We start from the raw sequence: 8992 nt of genomic DNA on the forward strand, positions 1-8992 counted from the left end.
CTAGGACTTCATTTTCCAGAAAGCCTTCAAGCACTGTCTGGTCACCATGTGTGAGAAGCTGAAGGGAATAACAATTATCTGTCAGGAGATTGTCTATCTTTTTAAAATATGAGTACCCAGTGGTAGTGGCACAGCATGCTTCAGACACAGAACAGTGCCTCAGGCCAGACAGTCTTATTGGTCTCAGAGTCAAGCCAGCAGATATTCTCCACTTTGTCTTGGTGTTTCCAGCAGACATGCTCTGGCAGATGAGGTGTGAGCCCTAGAAAACAAACCAGGATTTCCCTCGGTCTGATCTGTCATACGTATTAAATGCATTCTTGGAGTCAGGAGCAGTTTTGTTTGCTGTGAGGCCAGCAGAGAAGAGGTGGAGTCCCCAGCACCCCAAAACCTAGCTTCCCAGGCACATGCCAGACCCTGCCCCTGGCAGGAACCTGGCTCTATCAGGTGTGCTGGGACCCAGCCAGGTTGTCTGAGTCAGCCCGAGAGAAATGCCACTGTCTCTTCCTCTTTGCAGGTCCGCAGTTCAGTCTTCAGCAGGAAGAGAAATTATTCCTAAAAGGAGTTCTTACCCTGGCATCAGGCAGTCTGCTGTTAACGTGTACAGGGATTCTCAGGGAGAAGAGTGAAATGGTAAGTGAGGGTCCTCCTGGCAAGATGATTGGGTCTTTCTTGGGTGGAAGTAGTAAGAGGAGGTCAGAGTGCAGGAGAGGTGAGGCTGCAGGACTGCTTAGCTGTTGGATGAAAAGCTCCCTGGGACGGTTTAACCCTCCCTTTCTCTGCCCTGACCAAGTCAGTCAAGCTGGCACCTTCATTAGCTCTACATTTCCTTAAGGTGCAACCAAGAGTTTCAGAAATCTGCTTAGGTTTTAGCAGCTATCCCAGCTTTTCTGTCCTGGAGGTATTGCCTGGTCTTGGGGTGGCTGGAGCAAATGGAAGGCTTGTATCCTGGATCATGCAGTGGACCCTTTTTGAAGAGATTTCCTGTCCTAGGAGATGGGACCTGCTGAAACACACATGTTGTCTGTTTAGAAACAGCAAAGTGAGACTTGCTGGGAATGAAACCTCCTTCCTCCCAGCAGCCAGCTGGCTCTGAGGCTAAAGCAACATTCTCTTCTGAACTGTAAGAATGAATTAATTCCATAAGCATTCACTGAAATCATATGCTCAAAGAATCTTGGATTGACAGCAGAGCTAGGGGAGTGCAGCACAAAGTTACCTGTTACTGGTATACAAACGGAAATCATAGAGTAGCGTCTTTTGTTTCTCTAACCTCTGCTGATCTTCTTTCACTTCCCCATTTCAGTTTCCCTGAGATCTCCCTTTGTCTCTCTTCCACAGCCCTACCCAGCACGTAGCCTGTGCCAGCTCCGTCCAAGAGCTGGCCTGGCAGTAGTGCCAGGTAATGGGTACTCCAGGAATAACCCTCGAGCTGCTGGTGGTCCCAGGTAGGGGAAATGTTGGAGAGTTGATGCTGAGAGGTGGAAACATCTGAGAAGTAACTCCAGAGCATCTGATCACTGGGCATATGTGTTAACTGCATTTGTCTGTCTTCCCTCTGCTCCCTTAAGTGAGAAACTCTTTATACTGAGCTGCAGGGGCCTAGTGATGCAGATCTTGGCTGGGGAAGAAGCCTGTCTCCTTGTGGTCTCCCCTGTTCCTGCAGGATGATGAGAGTTACTGAGCTGCAAAATGGAAGAGGGAAAGGTTAACACGTTTATTTTTTACCTCAGCTGCAGGACAAGGCTTTCTCTCACCCATCTCAAGATTTGCTCTTGGCAGACAGTAGATGTTATTGCTGCTGGGAAACCTATTTGACTCTCATGAGGGTCACTACTACTCTGACCCCTGTGAATGTTACTCTGAGGTAATCAGGGCAATCTATGAGCAAAAGCAGAGACATCGCAAGCATAGCAAGATGGCACAATATTAAGTTACTTTCTCTTTACATTTAGAAAATTCAGAACAATAGTCATGAGTTTTAATCAGGAGGTTTGGAAGTGTCCTCTTATTTTTTGAAGCAAAGAAATTGGAAGTCAGTAGCAGTTTTCTTGTAAAGGATGTCCTCATTTCTCCTGATATGATAAGCATATAAACTTGCATACTGATCCATTTTCACGAATTACTTGAGACAATGGCTTTAAACCATTGTGCTGTTGAGAGAAACAGCCTATTTCTCTTCCTATGGCTTTCTGTATTTGCTTGCTTCAGGTTAGACACTTCAGTTTCTATATATGATGGTTTTAGGACATCCAAATCCTGCATTTTGTAATTAAAGGCAGTCAGAGGAGAACAGAAGTGCCCAATTCTTTGTGATTGAATGAACTAGGAAAAAACATTTCTACTCAAATCAAGAGCTACCAATCAGGTTTTTTTGCATAACAGACCTGTTCCTAGCTGGCAACTTAAATTTATAAATAGTCACACACACAAGTATAATTTCTCAAATAACTTGAGCAGAGAAAGGTGACCATATGCAAATATGTTATTTGTGTGACTCTGTCTATTCAAACTTTCATTTAATCTGCATGCACAGGCCTAGAAATAATCTTGAAGTCCCTTAAATGCACTTCCTTTACCCAAGAAGAAATAAAATTAAGTTACAGCTACAGAGAGGAGGCAGATATGAAAATCTAAGCTCAAACATTAACAGGTTAGCTGTTCATGAAGGTGTGTTTCAGTAAGTTCAAGGAAGGCACAGCAGAAAATTTGTGTTTGTTCCTAACTGGTGCAATCTTGCACCTCTAAAGAGTTTGAAAGATATTCTTTTCACTTGGTGATCAATTGCTGGCTGCCTCTGCATGCTCAAGGGCATTTCCCAACATCTGCAGTCCCATAAATCAAGCTGTTCAAAGGTTATGCTCCGAGTACAGTATCTACAGCTTGTGTATAGAGGCCACCCTTCTAAACAAGCCTCTGGCTGATGCCTGTAATAAGGTGTTGAATTCTGGATCTTTCAATAATCTCACTCCCTCTCTGACTTTGCTGTGGATTATGGTCCTCACCATACAGTCATGTGTCCCACTCCTAGACTGAGCCAAATCTCTCATACTGTGCTTGCATTTTGAGCCTTTCTTCTCCATAACCTGCAGTGTCCAGACTTTTATTGGCAAGCTTTCACTGCATTGACCTCCTTGTTCTGAAGTAACCTGGCTCTCCTCGGAGCATGGTTGCAGAACTTCCTTCCTGTAGTCAGAAAAGGGAGAACTTTCTGCCAGAACCTTCTCTACTGGCTTTTTGTGGATGCAAAGCAAAGCTCGTCCAGCATTTTTCTGTCACTTTCCAGAACACCAGAGTTTCAGTTCCAAGGGAGAAACAGCAGCTTTGCACTTTTGCTTCAGTTATTTAATTCTTCTGTGTTTCTGGGACTCAGGAATAGCATTGAACTTAAGTGTCTTAAAAGAGCTATTTCATACAGATGTACACACTGCTTGCTTTTGCTTTACAGGAGAGGAGAGGCTTCTGCACTGCTAGTCCTGATAACCCATCTCTGAACCTAAGCTTTTCTGCAGTACCATTCCCAGCACTGACACCAGCATAAATCCCTACAGGCAGCCCCAGCTGCCCGTAGAGCTCACCATGTAATGGACCCAGTATTGTTTCCAACAGTTGATCTGCACTAGCAAAAGAGATTAAGAGCAGGTTTCAGCTGTTTCCAAGCCTCTCTCTGCATTCTTCCCAGACAGCGGAGTCTCTGTATCCCAGCTGATAGACAGACAGCAGATCTAGGAGACTCTTCTGAATACCTCCCTTTCTATGTGTGGAAATGTTTTAATTGGGAAGGAGTTAATGTATTTCTAGCCTTTTCAGATGTCCTTGAATCAACAGGATCAGGCACGTGGAATTAGTTTGGGGCTCAAAGGTTGCAGGTACAAGTCCTTGCTATTTTACAAGCTACCACTGTACTTGAGCTCCTAAGCTGCAGTGGGGTTTGACAGCCTTACCCTTTCTCACTCATGAGCTGTCAGGGTGAATGCAGTAAGTGATTAGGCCCTGACTACTCAGAGGCCTTGCATGGTATAAACAATTCAGGCAAACCAGTCTCTGTTTCCTCATATCTCTTTCTTCAATAGCATGGTACGGTTTTTGTTTTCCCAGGAGTAACTAACATGCCTTCCCTGTTCAGCTCAAATGAGCATGATCTCATGCCATCATTTCCAGTCACTTCAGATCACGCTCCCCACTCCCACCCCTGGCCAGGAGCATCTCCCAGCTGCTAATACTCAGTTCTGTGGTGTTTTTTTTGTTTGTTTTGGGGTTTTTGTTTTTGTTTTTTTTGAGGGTTTTGTTTGTTTTGTTGTCTTTATTTTTCTTCTTTTTCTGCAGGAGAAATCACCAACTTTCTCACCATTTTACACCACAACTGTAAATTCAGTAAGTACATTACATAGGATGAAGATCAACTGACTACTCACCATCATGTTATCCGTAGTAGTTGGGGCTGGGTTTCTGGAAAATAAATTGCTGCTTATATGGGTGAATGTTGTCGTAGGTCTTCTGAGAGATTGTCCTATCACCACTGATATTATTTTGTAGCAGTAAAGACAGGCGAGATTCTTCAAGTGCCCACATTCCTGTATTTGTGCCTGTTTTCCTGCTTATTAGAAGTGAGCAAATCCAGCTAGAGGTGACTTTGCTAAGTCTGTAATTCAGCTGAGCTTTCTTCCTGCTCCTTTCACCAAAAGGAATGTGAATATTGTTTCAGATTTCTGTTCTCTACCAGTGAGAGGGGGTAACAAGAGGAGCAGGCCATTAGCTATTGCAGCAGTTACCAGAAGAGCCTTTAGATATCCTGCCACTCAATTAAGTTACATGTCCCTGATAATTCTTTGCTGAAAGACATGAGATTCATCTCTCTTCCTGCAAGAAGTTGTGGGTATGCAAAGATCTGGATTTCTAATCCTACCTTCCTGCTTGCTGTGAAATGCAGTCTCTGTTCTGATGGACAGCATGAGATGGTGGGTCAGCCTGGGAGAGAGGATAACAAGTGAGGCAACTGCCATCATTACTGCCCATGTGATGGACTTCCTCCTTGCTGGAGCTGCCTTGTTTATTTGGAGCTGAATGTGACATTTTGCAATGTTAAGAAAAAGCCAGAGGATTTTGGTTTGGGATACAGCAGGTCTGCCAGTGCCCTGCATTGTATACCTTGCATCTGTGAGCCAAGAAACCAACTGATCCTCCAGGCAAGACTGTGCAGGCAGCTGCCTGGAGGATCATGGCAAGGACAGAGAGAAAACTGTGGCAAAAGCTCAACTTTTCTTGAAGCTTACCACTCCTCTTTATGCTGCTTTTCCTTCTGAATCCAGCTTTCTATGGATATATTTGTGTTTGTGTCTTATATGTGCTTTGTATATGTGTTTTTTGAGGAAAAATATATACTTTTTCCATTTAGTCAGAGCCACTGTTGGAAACACCAGAGTTTGGGTTCTTGTTTATGACTGGCAAGTACAGGCCATGACCTCAGGACACAGCTGGGTGCTTCATGTGTTACTGACAACATGCTGCTGTTGGAGTCTTGCAACTTGTCACTTAGCCCTTCTCCTTGCTTGTTTTGTATGAAGCACTTTTTTGTAATGTTCTATAACTATCTTATTTCTAGACTTCTGCAAATACATCTGGAAGCACAACTGTCCAGACAGATTGTTCTTCTGGGGTAAGAACTTGTTTAATTATTTAATGGAATTGATTACGTTTTCTGTCTGAGATCACATCTGTGCTTTATCTGTCCATCCCAGTGTGCAGTACAGCTGGGCTGGACACTACTGTTTAGATCTAGGGCTGCAGTTTTGTTCCTTGCTTTGGCGTTTCTTGCTGTTGTATGGTAGTCACTTGCTCAGCTATTAAGCACAGAGATGAAAGATCATATTGCATGCAATTGACCTGACTGTCCTTTTTAAATTAGTATGAACCCTGGGTGGTTGGAGTGGCTGCAGGGATACCCAGCATTCTGGCCTTGATCCTTGCAGTCACCTTGGCAGTGGTCTGTGTTCTCCAGTGGAAGAACTGCAGCTGGAATCAGGTAACTAACTTCCATCTCCCGGTTGTCTTGCTACTTCCAAGCCTAGACCTCCACATCAGAACCTGATTCAACACCCTCTGCAGCTCTCAGGAAGTTCAGGACCACATCCCTCGGCACTCATACTGTCTATGCTTGGTCTTTCAAAGACTGGACTTCAGCCTAGGAGTTGAAGTTTCATAAGGATAAAAAAGAAATTAAGGTGGAAATACTGGAGGGGTATCACCAAGTGGTGTGTTAACTAGCAGGACGTTTAAAAACACACAACAAACTACAACCACTCTTCTTCAGTGGATTTCTCTGTTATTTCCCACAGAAAATAATTTAGGAATCTTCTCACTCCAAAATGGTGTTACTTACCTGCAGAAATGCTGCCAATGTGTTTCATATTATGTTTAGATTGGTCACTTTTTTGTTCCATTTCAGCCAGTGGGGTGGGTCTTTGTGCTCTGTATACATCCTCAATGCTGAGGTAGAGTTAGGACCTACCTCTGGAATGGAAAAGTCACCTGCATCACCAAAGAGAAATTCAGCTTGCCTACAAAGGAAGAATGCCATGAAGCATTCTGGCAGCCAGACACTGACAGTTCTACCTAAAAGAGCCCTTTCCTTTCCCTGCCACTTTACAGGTGTTTTTAACCAGCTCTAGTACTTGCATGTGTCTTTGTTTCCACATTTCAGAAAGGAAGGTATAACAGGACTGAGGGAGATTATTTCTCTGTGGTTGTTGTAGGTTAACATTTTAAAACTTTTTCTGTTTTTGTTTTTTCCTGAGTGTAAATGTGATAGAAAGTTTTCCCCTGTGTTAAAGGACCAGACAGATTTTTGATGTTTTAATTAAGGCAACACTTGTGAATTGAGGTTTCCCTTCTGCAAGCTTATTATCATGGGCAGGCATCAAGTGGACCCTGTGATTGTTCCAAATGAAAGACTGTTGGGGTATCCAGCATAGAATATGTTGGATGTTATCCCAAATATTATCCCCTGTGTGTTTCTTTATCCCCTGAGTATGTCCTGAGTTCTAGAGCTGTTTAGTAACAGGAATTTTCCCACTGCCCTGTGCTTCTTATGCAGTTGTTTGTCACCATTTTGTTCATTGCTTCAGATGAATCAACATCCTGATGGGCAAGAAGAACATCAATATGAATCATCCCCTCCCAGACCTCCAGACGTAAGTCATCTACTACTGATTCTCAACACAGCACACATGCTGCTGAGTGAATTACTAAATGCAGGACTGGCTCTAAGGGTAATCCTAGAACTAATAGAGAGCTCGTGGTAATCTCTTTCTCAAGGTTGCCTGGGGCTCCTACATGACTGCTGTTTCTGGTTGCATGTCTATCCATTTGATGCAATCCCAGATGAGAGGCTAGCAAGGGCTTGCCGTTGTTTGAGGGGGCACAGGCATTAGAGCTGCATTCTGCATGGGAGAAAAAGGAGGGAGAGGGAGGGATGAACCTGAGATGTTAGCAAATATTCCTTTTTCTTAAAAATACTGCTAAACATTTCCAAAGGGAGATGGGAATTCTTGAATACTGTATTCTCTGCAGTACTTACAAGGTCTCTGAGTATCTTGTGACAACCATCACAGAAATTATACTTTACTTCTAGGACTTTCATTTGAACGTGATACAGGGGACAAGAAATATCTCTGTAAAAGAAGATCAAGACAAACATCACAGACCAGACAGCCAAGCACAACCAAAGCCCACGAGGATGAAGAAGCTGAGAAGAGAGCCACCTGTGGTGGAAGCTGTTTATGAAAACCATCTGTCCTTTCACTGAAACAAAACTACCAAAGTGGCTGGGGCCAGAAATAACAGACACAATCCTTTCCTTGGACACCAGGGGACGCACAGTTGCAGTTTATGAACAAGAGACTTTTCTCGTTGTGCATACATGAAATTCTATGGAGAACAGAACAGAGACACCTTGGAATAGGGAAAGAACTTGTTTGCAGTGATGCCCTGAGATACAGAAGCAAAATAACTTTCCCCTGGAGTACCAAAGTCTCTGGAAGAGATTGTTTTGCTGTCCTCCTAAATTAATTCATTTTAATAAAGAACATATAAATCCTTGCAGTGACACTGATGGTAGAAAAGAGCAGCCAGAGAGTTGGTTGGAGTCCACATCACTCAGGTGCCTGAGCTCCTCGCAACAGCCTGCAAAGTAGGTATGCAGTCATCTTTTCATTTGGCAGGAGTCTAGTGAGATGAAGTGATATGCCCAAGAAAACTCAAAAGAGAATGCAACTTCAGCTGCAGAACTTAGTCCCTTTGATGGCAACTTCCCTTAGTTCTCAGCTATTCAGCCTCTCACCCAGGCTGCTCTCTGTACTTTCACATTTAAGCATGGAGTGGGGTGGGAGGGTGATTCAGGCAGAAGACACCATCCAGAGAAATTATTTCCTTAGCAGCCCCATATTGGTTTCTGTGGCCACAGTGACAGGCTTGGTTGACAAATGCCTCAGGGAGACCAGAAGGCCTGGGAGGGATGGTGGGAGGAGGACTGAGAGGGAGCCAAAGGGAAGGTGCTCCCAGCTTGTGGAAAGGCTGAGCCATAGGGTGCCTGAGAAATGAGAGGAGCACCCAGGAGCTTTCAGTGTTCTCACCAAGGGGGTGAATGCAGCCAGAGCTTCAGCTTCTGAACTGGGTGGGGAGTGCTTTCCTCCAGGAGGGATGCTGCAGCTATCCTTTGTCTGGCTGTGGGCATCAGGATTGGCAGCCCCAGGAATGGCAGGTAGAGCTGCTTATAGCCCCCAGTCTGCAGGACTCACTTCCCAACCTGTGTTGTGCTGCTGCTGGCATAGGGCTCCTCACAAGCAGCAGCAGTGGATGAAGCAGGCGGGACCCTTGTCCCAGGAGGGGCAGCCCCTCCCACAGGGCGCTGGCAACAAGTGCTGCAGACCTACTCTGCAGTGGAGCAGCTGATCTGGGCACTACTATTCCAACCCAAAGAAAATAACAGCTCAAA

This window comes from Apus apus, chromosome 4 (genome assembly GCF_020740795.1).
Source record: "Apus apus isolate bApuApu2 chromosome 4, bApuApu2.pri.cur, whole genome shotgun sequence".
Lineage (NCBI taxonomy): Eukaryota > Metazoa > Chordata > Aves > Apodiformes > Apodidae > Apus > Apus apus.